The sequence below is a fragment of the Sinocyclocheilus rhinocerous genome, unplaced genomic scaffold (genome assembly GCF_001515625.1).
Source record: "Sinocyclocheilus rhinocerous isolate Xijiao unplaced genomic scaffold, SAMN03320098_v1.1 scaffold5118, whole genome shotgun sequence".
In the NCBI taxonomy this organism is placed as follows: Eukaryota; Metazoa; Chordata; class Actinopteri; order Cypriniformes; family Cyprinidae; genus Sinocyclocheilus; species Sinocyclocheilus rhinocerous.
The window spans coordinates 64,766-76,476 of record NW_015625570.1 but is presented as its reverse complement, the minus strand read 5'-3'; the positions used below and the strand labels follow the sequence as shown (position 1 = coordinate 76,476).

Below are 11,711 nucleotides of genomic sequence, written 5' to 3'. Positions count from 1 at the left end.
CGGCCATCCCCTGATTATACCAGAGGTCAGTCTCGAGAGACTGATTCCCTTAGTACACTATATAGCAGCGTGGAAACTACTGCCAAATATGTCTCAGTGGGTCCTGCACACTGTAGACAGAATCCACAGAATCCAGTTTGGTTCTCCTTCTCCTCCCTTCAACGGGGTTCTTCCCACCCTGGTGGGGGCTCTGGTAGCTCTGGTAATGGAACAAGAGGTAGATACCAAGGGGTTCTCCCCGAGGGGAAACCTGCTTTGCATGCTCAAGGTCACGCGGAGGTGCCTACGTGCCTTCACCCTGCCCGCGGTCTGTGGAGCAGTTGCCATCTCACTTGGCACATCAACTGCCTGGAGATGCTGGCCATGTTTCGAGCACTGAAACACTTTCTCCCAGACCTAAGAGATCGTCATGTGTTGGTGCGCACTGACAACACAGCGGTGGTCTCTTATATCAACTACCAAGGAGGTCTGCGTTCGCGCCCCTTGTACAAGCTGGCGCAACAGATCCTTGTGTGGGCCCAAGGGAAGCTCCTTTCTCTAAGAGCGGTTTACATCCCTGGGCATCTCAATATGGGAGCAGACATCCTGTCGAGGCAGGGGCCGAGGCCCGGGGAATGGAGGCTTCACCCCGAGATGGTGAAGCAGATATGGAGAATTTTTGGCCAGGCTCAGGTGGGCCTGTTTGCTACTCAGATGACATCGCACTGTCCCCTCTGGTTCTCTCTGACTCATCCAGCTCCGTTCAGACTGGACGCTATGGTGCAGACTTTGCCGAGGCTTCGTCTGTACACTTTTCCCCCGATCGCTCTGCTCCCGGGAGTTCTGGAGAGAGTGCGCCGGGACAGGGCCCTTCTGTTGTTAGTAGCCCCGTTCTGGCCCTGGCCGAGTATGGTTCTCGGACATGATTTCCCTTCTTGAAGGCTCTCCATGGGAGATCCCCGTCAGGAGGGACCTCCTCTCACAGTCGGAGGGCACGATCTTTCACCCCCGCCCAGAGCTGTGGAAGTTATGGGTGTGGCCCCTGAGGGGGCACAACTAGTAGCTTCCGGTCTCTCAACTGAGGTTGAGACCATCCTCCAATCCAGAGCTCCCTCAACGAGAAAACTGTGTGCCTTGAAATGGAAACTTTTCATTTCTTGGTGCAGAGACTGCCAGCTTGACCCAGCTAACTGCCCGGTTGGTACAGTTCTGGAGTTCCTGCAGGCCTGTTTTTCCGCAGGGTTGACCCACTTCACCCTAAAAGTCTACGTGGCAGCCATTGTGGCCTACCACGCCCCTATTGGTGGACAGTCAGTGGGCAGACACCCCTAGTGACACGTTTCCTCTGCGGTGCGCTGAGGCTGAGGCCTCCGGTACGATCCCGTGTCCCACCTTGGGACCTGGCTGTGGTGCTAGAAGCTCTTTGTAAGCCTCCCTTTGAGCCTATTGAAGAGATTTCTGATCGCTATCTCACTATTAAAACTGCCTTCTGGCGATATCTTCTCTCAAGAGAGTTGGGGATCTGCAGGCCCTCTCAGTGGCCCCTTCTTATCTCGACTTTGCGCCCGGTCTGGCCAAAGCCTTTCTCTACCCTCGAGCGGGTTATGTTCCTAAAGTTCCCTCCTCTGCACCACAGCCTATCGTACTCCAGGCCTTCTGTCCTCTTCCCTTCCGGGAGCCCGACCAGCAGAAGCTTAATTGTATGTGCATACGTCCACAGAGCTGCCCTGTGGAGAAGGGCGGACCAATTGCTTGTTTGCTACGGTCCCCCTAAGAGAGGTCTTCCTGCTACAAAACAGACCCTCATCCGGTGGATAGTTGATGCCATCTCCATTGCTTACGAGTCCTCTGATCTCCCTTCGCCATTGGGAGTCAAGGCTCACTCTACTAGAAGTGTGGCGGCCTCCAAGGCCTTTCTGGCAGGTGTATCTATGCAGGACATCTGCAACGCTGCGGGTTGGTCCACACCCCTCACGTTCATCAGGTTCTATGGCCTAGATATTTTAGCCACTCCGGGCTCTTCTGTTCTCTCGCCCTAGCTTCCACAGCTGGGAAGGGATTTGTAAGTCTGGCGGCGTGGGCATACTCATTCCCACAGCGTTCGACGCAGCTCGAGTTCCTGAAGGGGAACGTCTCCAGGTTACGCATGTAACCATGGTTCCCCGAAGGGAATGAGACGCTGCGTCTCAGTGCCATACTTCCAGCATCCCTGCAAGCGCTTGCTTCATTCCTAGAAGCTGATGCCGGTTCCACAGAACGTGCTTTTATAGCTTCCTGGTCATTACGTCACACGCCCGTGACGTCTCGCCCATCTATTAGACTGATTACACATGTGATTCAGAGCGTGGTCACGCTGAAGGCGTTCCCATAGCATTCGACGCAGCGTCTCGTTCCCTTCGGGGAACCATGGTTACATGCGTAACCTGGAGACGTTTTTCCTCTAAAAGAGCAAATCACGGACGATTCACGTCTTTTCTAAGATGCCGTTTCGTCCGTGTCCTTCTGGATGTAGTCGTTTACTGCCCTCTGTTGATGGCCACGATCAGTGTCTAGGCCTTCAGCACGCTGAAGCGGCGCTCGTGGATGAGTCATGCGTCTATTGTGGGCGTATGACCATGGCATCACTGTGATCTCTCTCTCCTCAAGGGGAGTGGAGCAGACCCCTCTGTCACTACCCGTCCCGGTTTCTCTGCCGCGAGCAGAGGACCGCCGGCTAGTGCTCTGGGAGATCTGAGGGTGACAGTGAGAGCTTCTCCACCGGACAACGGCCCACGGACCTCTCGCTCCTCCCGCAGCGCATGTCCTGTGCGGCTGCCGAGTGGTTCTGCTGGCCTGTCTTATGGTGGTCCCAGCATGTCATTCGGTGGTCTGCCGGAGGATCAGAAGTCAATTGCAGCATCGGGGGATGTGCTATCGGCCTCTGAGGATGAAGATTCGGCGGGGCTCCCCCCCTCGGGTGTTGTCGCCATTGCCGAATCTGACCCAGAGCTGTCGGCCATGCTTGCCTGGGCAGCTGTGAGCATTGGGCTGGAGGTGACTACACCGCCCAGTCCTGAGCGCTCACGGCTGGATGATTGGTTTCTGGGTGCGAAGCGCGGCTCACAACCGTGTCCTGCCCCAGTTCCTTTCTTCCCGGAGGTGCATGAAGAGGTGACGAAGTCATGGACGGCACCTTTTACGGCCAGAAGCCGCTCGTCTCCCTCTTCCGTCCTCACTACCCTCGATGGCGGGGCAGCTAGGGGGTACGTAGACATTCCCCAGGTGGAGAGAGCGGTTGCGGTGCACCTGTGCCCGCAAAACGCCGCTACTTGGAGGAATCGTCCGTAAGCCTGTAAGCTGTCGGCGGCTCTCACTGCCAAAGCTTATAGTGCTGCGGGCCAAGCTGCCTCTGCCCTGCATGCCATGGCTATCCTGCAGGTACACCAAGCCAAGGCACTAAAACAAATGCACAAGGGTAGCACCGACCTGAGGTTGATGCAGGAGCTGCGCACGGCGACTGACTTCGCCCTCCAGGCGACGAAAGTCACGGCGTGGTCCCTCAGGAAGGCGATGTCCACTCTGGTGGTCCAGGAGCGCCATCTCTGGCTCAACCTGGCTGAGATGAGAGATGTCGACAAAGTACCCTTTCTCGACGCTCCCATCTCCCAGGTTGGCCTGTTCGGCGACACTGTCGAGGACTTTGCCCAGCAGTTCTCGGCAGTACAGAAGCAGACTGAGGCCATCCAGAACATCCTGTCCCGCCGTGATCCTCCAGCGGCCACCATTCCGTCGTGCTTCAGCCTGCTCATCGCCGTGGGCGCCCTCCTGCGTCCTCCACTCCGGCTCCGCCCCGCGCTGAGACAATGTTGAGGCTGGCGCGTCGAGCCCCACGCAGGAGAGCGCCGCCCCCACCCAGCCGCTAAGTCCTCCAAGAAGACGACGAAGCGGCCCTGACACGGGCAACCCAGAGATGTGGGAGACTGCTCTTCAGGATGTCCCCATGCCACAACCTTGAACTATTCGCTGTTGCTGGGACACGTTCTCAGCTCCTCAGCGTAAAACCTGAATGAGTGGATGCACGCTGTCACCTTATATACCTGTGTGCATGGGGAGTGGCTCAGCATGCAAAATCCACTAGCCAATTTTCATTGGTATTTTCTCTTAAAATCAGAGGTGATTGGGCTCCCAAGTAGACCCCAAAATGTTGTCACGACATAACGTCTCCGTTCCCTCCATCAGGGAACGAGGGTTACGTATGTAACCGAGACATTCCTGGGTCATTGTTTATTTGTGCTGGCAGGATTGCAACGGTTGAAATAAACATTAAACACCAATAAATCATAAACACACTACTAAAAACCCTTTAGAGACTCAAGGGAAATCAAGGGAAGATCTGGACATTTGCTGAGACCTGCATCGTTTTTAAGCAGAATCAGAGGACAGAAGACTCATAGAATCATGCTGGCATTTGTAAATGAAGCATTTATCATGCAGAAAAAAATTAAGTTACAATAAACCTGTGAGTTACTAATAGTAAAAGCCTATATTTGCATTGCACCACAGACTATATGGGTACAAAAACATTTGGAACGGCACACTATCAGTATGTTGCATTTCCTAAAAACTGATGTGTTGATCTGAGCACATCAAACAATATATATCATTGAAAGAATGATATATAATTTCAGACTTCCCTGTCCGTGTCCAACGGCACCCTGCCTGTCAAGTATGCATACAGCTGAATGCGTAGCCTCTCAAAGAATACTTCATTTGACAGCACGCATGAACGCAGTCGGTCGACACATGCGCTCTAGAAAGCTTCATCTATGTCCAGCATCTGCGCTATTTTTCTCCAGGAGTTATGACAGATTTGATGGTTCCATGTAAAACCTTTAACATCTATGGAACCTTTCCGTTCCACAAAAGGTTCTTTATGGTGTAAAGTTCACCATAAGAAAAGGTTCTTTAGAATATTAAAATGGCCTTCACACTGTAAAAACACGGTTCTTTCAAGAACTCTTACTGAAAGGTTCTTTGGAGAACCAAAAATGGTTATTCTATGGCATGACTGCAAAACCCCCCTTTTGTAACCTTTATTTTTAATGCAAATGTGCGACGATCGGGCGATGCACATAAATTTAGTGATGAAATTTACATCACACACACAATCGGCGGGCCCTTGCATACGCGTAAAAACTGAAATATACTTTGGGCTTTGGGCAGTGTCCACCTATTTTCCATTTCCTCTCTATCCAGATTTTTCCCCACTGTCTTCCTCCGGTCTAATAAATCTCGCTTTCTTCATGAACTCCACAAAACAATCCCTTTTCTCTCCGTGAACCCCGCAGGATCCAGCTAGGCTTCTAAGTGTCTTTAACAGTCCATTATTAGGAAAACGGCCTTTATCCTTCCCCACTCCCTTTTTAAAACCATACAACAATTACTGTATTTATTGTCCACAGGTGTGCAATTAACCATTAATCAACCAGAAGGGGAACTCAGATGCAGCAGCGGCCCCTAACGTATGCATCAAAAATATTACACAAATTATACAAAAAAGCAGTGCTCTGGGTTCAAATTAACTTAAGCTCCACAACATCTCAATCAAAATAATTTTGCAGAGTTTAAAGCCTAAATAAGATGCTTGCATTTTCACTATAGCACTTCACACCAAGAACTACATCGATAAAACTATTGTCTTTTAAAAGTCGTTCTAATTCCGAAAAAGGAATGATATCATTGGAATCCCTTTCAAAGAGAACGTGTTTTTTTCCAGCTGCTGAATGATAAAAACATTGACAGCCAATCAGAATCCACTCGACTTTAAAGAGCTCGAGCATTTAAAGAGACAGACGGCAAATAAACAGAATGTTCATGCGTTGGTGTGGACGCTAATACAGTAATATTCATAGTTATCGTTTGTGGTGTGAAAGGGCCTTTCTTCCTTAAAATACCTATAGTGTCCAAACAGTCATTCTGAGGTGGAACTACTGTTCCAGAAAGAAAAAAGGCCTTCTTGTATCCTTGCACATCAAAGTATCCACCTTATTTTGCAATGCCGAAGCTATTTTCTGTGAATGTGGGAGACTATATTTGCCGCTAGGTAAATAACTAGGAATAAGAATAACAAAGCACAGTAAACCCTGAGGCCATCCAAGATCAGGATGAGTTTGTTTCTTCATCAGATTTGGAGAAATGTAGCATTGCATCAGTGTCTCAGCAATGGATGCTCTGCAGTGAATGGGTGCCGTCAGAATGAGAGTCCAAACACTGATAAAAACATCACAATAATCCACAAGTAATCCACAGCACTTCAGTCCATCAGTTAACATCTGGAGAAGACAAAAGCTGAAACAAATCCAGCATTAAGATGTTTTTAACTAAAATACGATTCCATAATCCATAATAACGCTTCCTCCAGTGAAAAAGTGTTCTGGTCTGAATCAGGAGAGAAATCTGCACAGATCAAGCAGCGTTTAAACAGCTCTAAACAAATATGTGGCTGGATTTTGATGTGAGAGACAACAGGAGATGGATGTTTTCACTGCAGGAAGTGAGTATCTGCGGCCCTTCATCATTAATCGGCGTTCTCCTCCTCTTCCTCACCAGAGATGATGATGATGATGATGATGTCCTGTTGTCCGTGTCCTGGCAGGGTAAAGGTCGCAGCAGGTCAGGGGCGGACGGTTCAGCTGTCACAGAAGGAGAAGTCAGTTCATTTTGCAACCTGCTAAAATCACTGGCATCTTCTTAAGAAAACGTTAGCAATTAACCAGAAGGCAGCAGAGGTACAGTTTAATGATGGCAAATGAGAAGCACAAAACTGACAAAAGTAAATGCACTAATTTTAAAACACTTCATTTTTACAATATTCACCTAAACATTTGAAAACTTTGAAAACAAAAATCTCAGTTCTATCTATCGCCAGTTCATACCTGGCCAAGGTCCAGATAAAAGTACATATTTATTTTAAGTACATATATATATATATATTTCAACAAGGTTTTGCATTTTAGAATAATGTTACTAGCGTACTCTCATACGTTATCACTGTTTTTGCATAATAAACTAGGTTTATAGGTCTTAAAAAAATCTTAATTCACCCTTCCACAAATTAAGGCCTTAAAATTAAATGTTGCATCCGATGCAGTTATATTACAATCCGGTTATCCGTGCGTGGACCACGGCTGATGCCTGTCACTGACTTACATTGGTATCACTTCTGTGAGCCCATCACGGAATTTTCGGCGATTCCGTGATGCCACCACGGATTCGGATGTCATGGTCCGTGGTCATTATACGGAATTCTGTGAGATCAGGTTGTTTTGACTTGTTTTCCAGTACAAATATCTAAACATCCTTAAATCAAGACAAGTTTAAATGCAAAATGAAGATAGCTGAAGTCTTGTTTTCTGAGAAAGTGAACAAAATTAAGTGAGTTTATTCTTGAAACAATAACGCATATCTGTCAGTGAGCTAGGGCTGGGCGATATGGCCTAAAGAATTATCACAATAAAATTGTTCATATCAGTCGATTTCTATAATTATCACAATGAATGTCAAATCTTTATTTCTTTATTTAGTTTAAAAGCACATTTTTGCTCCTAAGTGAAAGACAAAAACACTTCACATTTTTGAATTCTTTACAATTTTCCAGTCACTTTTCCTTAACAAAATAAATATCTTACTTTCTGCATGTTCTAATGAGTGATATTGTTATCGTTTTATCGCCCAGCCCTACAGTGAGCTATGAAAACATGTTTTCCCTTTGAATTAAGTTGATTTCTCTGAGCCTGTTGGCAGATATTTGTTCGTTTTAATAGTGAACTCACTTCATTTTCATCAGTTTCTCAGAAAACATGTAATTTAGCTTCAAACTGTATTTGCACTGGAAAACAAGACAAAAACACTGAGGAAGAACAGTACTTTTCTGCAGAATGCTGTAGAAGTTATTTCCATATTCAAGCTTTTTTGTCAAATGAATTAAAACATAATGGAGATCTGTTGGAAGTTGTATTTTCAAACTGTTGCTAATGCAGCTCATTTTCTGCTCCCTAGAGAACATACTGACATATTGTGTTCCCTTCAATTCGGTCCTTAAATTTGATTTACTCTTAAAAACGTTACAAAAATTGACCTTCACAAACCCCGAATGAACTATTTTAAATCATATATGAAGCCCACATGAGCATTAATTGCCTCTTTAGTTGGTTAATACTTCAAAAACACACAAACAACATACTGCTTTGCATAAACATTTATTGCTTCAAAGTCAAAGCAGACAAAGCATGCAGAACCCAATTTCAACACATTTTTATTTAAGAGGACAATGCATTTGATTTGTCACCATATTTTAAGAAAGATCCACATGTATGCATGAAGATGTGGATGTGCACACGCTGCAGTGAAGCGTTTGTGAGCCTGCTCTACATCACGCGTCTGATCTTCATGCTGATGGACTTCATAGATTTATAGCTGTTCTTCCAGTAGTACCAGGAAGTCCCAATATATAAACTGCCAACATCTTTCCCCCACAAATACATACCAGTGGGGTTTGTATAAAAACAACTGTGGTACCAAAACCCTCCTTGAGCGTGTTTCATAGCACAGTTTTCACTCCAAACATCTTGGTCTTTGTCAAAGGTGGAGAACTTCATTCCATTGTGATAACTCAAAGAATCACCTGCAGAAAGGAGAAACTTTCATTTGGATGTCTAAGATTACTTTTTTAAAATAACTTAAGCATTAGTTTAAGCATGGCTTAAAAGATTCTCTTCCTCCTTTATCATTAGGATCACACAACTGAAAACTGGAAAATGAAACATCTGTGGTTTGTTTCACCTGCTCCTCCATCTACAAAGCCGCTCACATGCAGTTTGTACCCATCAGCCTCAGAGTCCACAGAGAAAGACTCGTATGCAGCGTAAGCCTTCTGCCCTTCAAAGTCCTCCAAATCCACTCTGAGTTTATACTGATATCTGTGCGTCAGCTGGTGAAGAAACTCTAAACCTGTTAAAAAACATGAACGGAAACCAGTTTAGTAAATCAAAGAACAAATAGAAGTCAGCATTTATACTGCAGTCCTGATTAAATGTCCAAGTTTTCCAAGAGTCCAAAACGTCACAAAAACACTCACCCAGCCAGTATTCGCCGTCTTTATTACCAAAACCCTTTTTATAACTCTCCCACGGCCTAAAGAAATTCACCTCGCCGTTCATCCGCCTGAGAATCGCCTGAGACAATCAGAAATCATTCATCACTTTCACACAATCAACATTTCACGTCATTCACCTATTTGACTTTTTACGACATTAAACAACTTTTTATTCTGAAAGTTGACAGGCGTTCGTTAGCAACAAATGTAAATTCTGTTGTGTGATTTCATTAGCGTCACCAAACAGCTGCAAAAACAAACATCTCATGCTCAGAAGTAGAGCACAAATAAAAGCACTGAGTGACAATTTGTATAATACTTAATAATAGTCTATATGTGACCCTGGAGCACAAAACCAGTCATAAGGGTCAATTTTTCGAAATTGAGATTTATACATAATCTGAAAGCTGAATAAATAAGCTTTCCATTGATGTATGGTTTGTTAGGATAGGAGATACAACTATTTGAAAATCTGGAATCTGAGGATGCAAACAAATCAAAATATTGAGAAAATCATCTTTAAAGTTGTCCAAATGAAGTTCTTAGCAATGCATATTACTAATCAAAAATTAAGTTTTGATATATTTACGGTAGGACATTTACAAAATATCTTCATGGAACATGATCTTTGCTTAATATCCTAATGATTTTTGGCATAAAAGAAAACTCTATAATTCTGACCCATACAATGTATTTTTGGCTATTGCTAGAAATATACCCCAGCGACTTAAGACTGCTTTTGTGCTCCAGGGTCACAAATGTTATGCAAATGGTATCAATTACGACAAGAAAACTGGATTTTTTTAAAACATTCTTAGAATATAAAAAAATAAGCATTAAAATAAAATGATGATTTGGGTGAAAATGTTTTTGTAGCCTTTAAATAACATTCAAGACAAAAACCTGGACATTTTAACGCTCTTAGAATATTAAAAATAAACATTGGAATAATGCGTTTTGGGTGAAAATAAAGGTACTAGAATGTTGCAAAACTCTCAACCTAACTATCTAATCATGGACATTTCAAAACAATGTTCTCACAACGTTTTTATAACCTGCATTCGTTAGCTGCATGGGAATCACTCTGAGGTGCATCTGCTGATCAAATCAGGTCTGAAGATAATCAAACACTAGCTCAAAGTGAAATGTGTACCGTCCAGTGTCCTCTGTCATTTATTTCCGCTGGAGACCATCTCACAGTAGACCTGCAGCGGCCCATCCATTGAGATGATAGTGTACACGCCACTCGCATTTTTCCCAGTCGAATAAACATCAGAGCAGTCTTTGGCAAGAAAACAATCTGATTTGACCTCTTCAGTGCCCATCAAGACGGGAAACAGCGCAGACAAACACAGCAACACCTGAGAGACACAAACTCAAGATCTGAGTCTGATGATCGACGTCTGACAAAATCACACTCACATTCTCACATACACAAACTCACAATCATGTTTGTGATCATCGCTTCAGACGTGCAGCTCAGAGGATCAGGTGCACCTGAAACACAGTAAATACAATCACTGTGTTAGAACATGAACATGCAAACATGCAAAAAAAAAACAAAAATAAAACATCATTTTAAAAATGACCAGAATCAAACTCACCGTGTGAGCTGAGAATCTCATGAATGTTCAGGTGACGGATGCGTCTTTAAATATCTTTCTGATCATCAGGATCCTCCTCTTTATCTGACATTTATAAAAAACTTAAAATCTTTATAGGGCAGTCATGGGTTTGATGCCATAAAAGGACAAGTTTTTTGTTCATTTCATTTAACTTTTTTTTTTTTTCTTTTGCCAACCTGCTTTATCATCTTCAGAGGAATTAAATGAGAAGTTTATTTCATCTGAAAGTGTTGATAAAGTGATTATCTGCAACCGATTGCAACAGGCAGCTTAAGAAAAACAGTTAAGAAACCCTTAAGTGACAGTCTGTATTTTCTCAGTTTAAGGGGTTTGCTACAAACAGGTCCTGATGATTTTTAGACATGCAAACTGCAGGTTTTATGAAGGCCATTTGTAACACCTTTTTAAGACCAAGTAAATAAGATTTAAGGACTAAAATGAACACAATGTGTCAATATGTTCTCTAAACATAAACATGTAGGCAGCAGAAATGAGCTGCATTAGCAACAGTTTGAAAATACAACTTCTAACAGATCTCCATTATGTTTTAATTCATTTTGCATTTTGCAAGTAAATGTATCTTGATTTAAGGGTGTTAGGGCGGGACATTTTTATTTTTTGCATGCATGCAACATTTAATGCCATGCCTTCATGAATTTGGTTTGAAAGCTTTTTAAGGCTTTCATTTGTGGAAGGGCAAATTAAGACTTTTAAAAGACTTTTTAAGACCCGCAGAGAGCCTGTACTATTAAAATATAGATTCACCACCAACTAGCCACACTTCTTCTTTCACTTCCCAAAATACTCATCTCATCAAAACTCATCTCAACAGACTCACTCTACAGTTTTTTTTTTCTAAATGGTAAAGGAGCCACTTTCTCCTCAGTGGCCTTGTTTTGCACGACTGCCACAATCTAAGAGATACAGAATGAAAACTCAGATTACTTGACAAACACTGCACAAACACTGTAGAA

General features: G+C 44.0%; 1 pseudogene; it reads right to left on the bottom strand.

Moving 5' to 3' along the window:
* Nucleotides 1-8,253: 8,253 nt before the first annotated feature.
* Nucleotides 8,254-10,603, bottom strand: LOC107750323 (microfibril-associated glycoprotein 4-like; annotated as a pseudogene).
* Nucleotides 10,604-11,711: the final 1,108 nt, after the last annotated feature.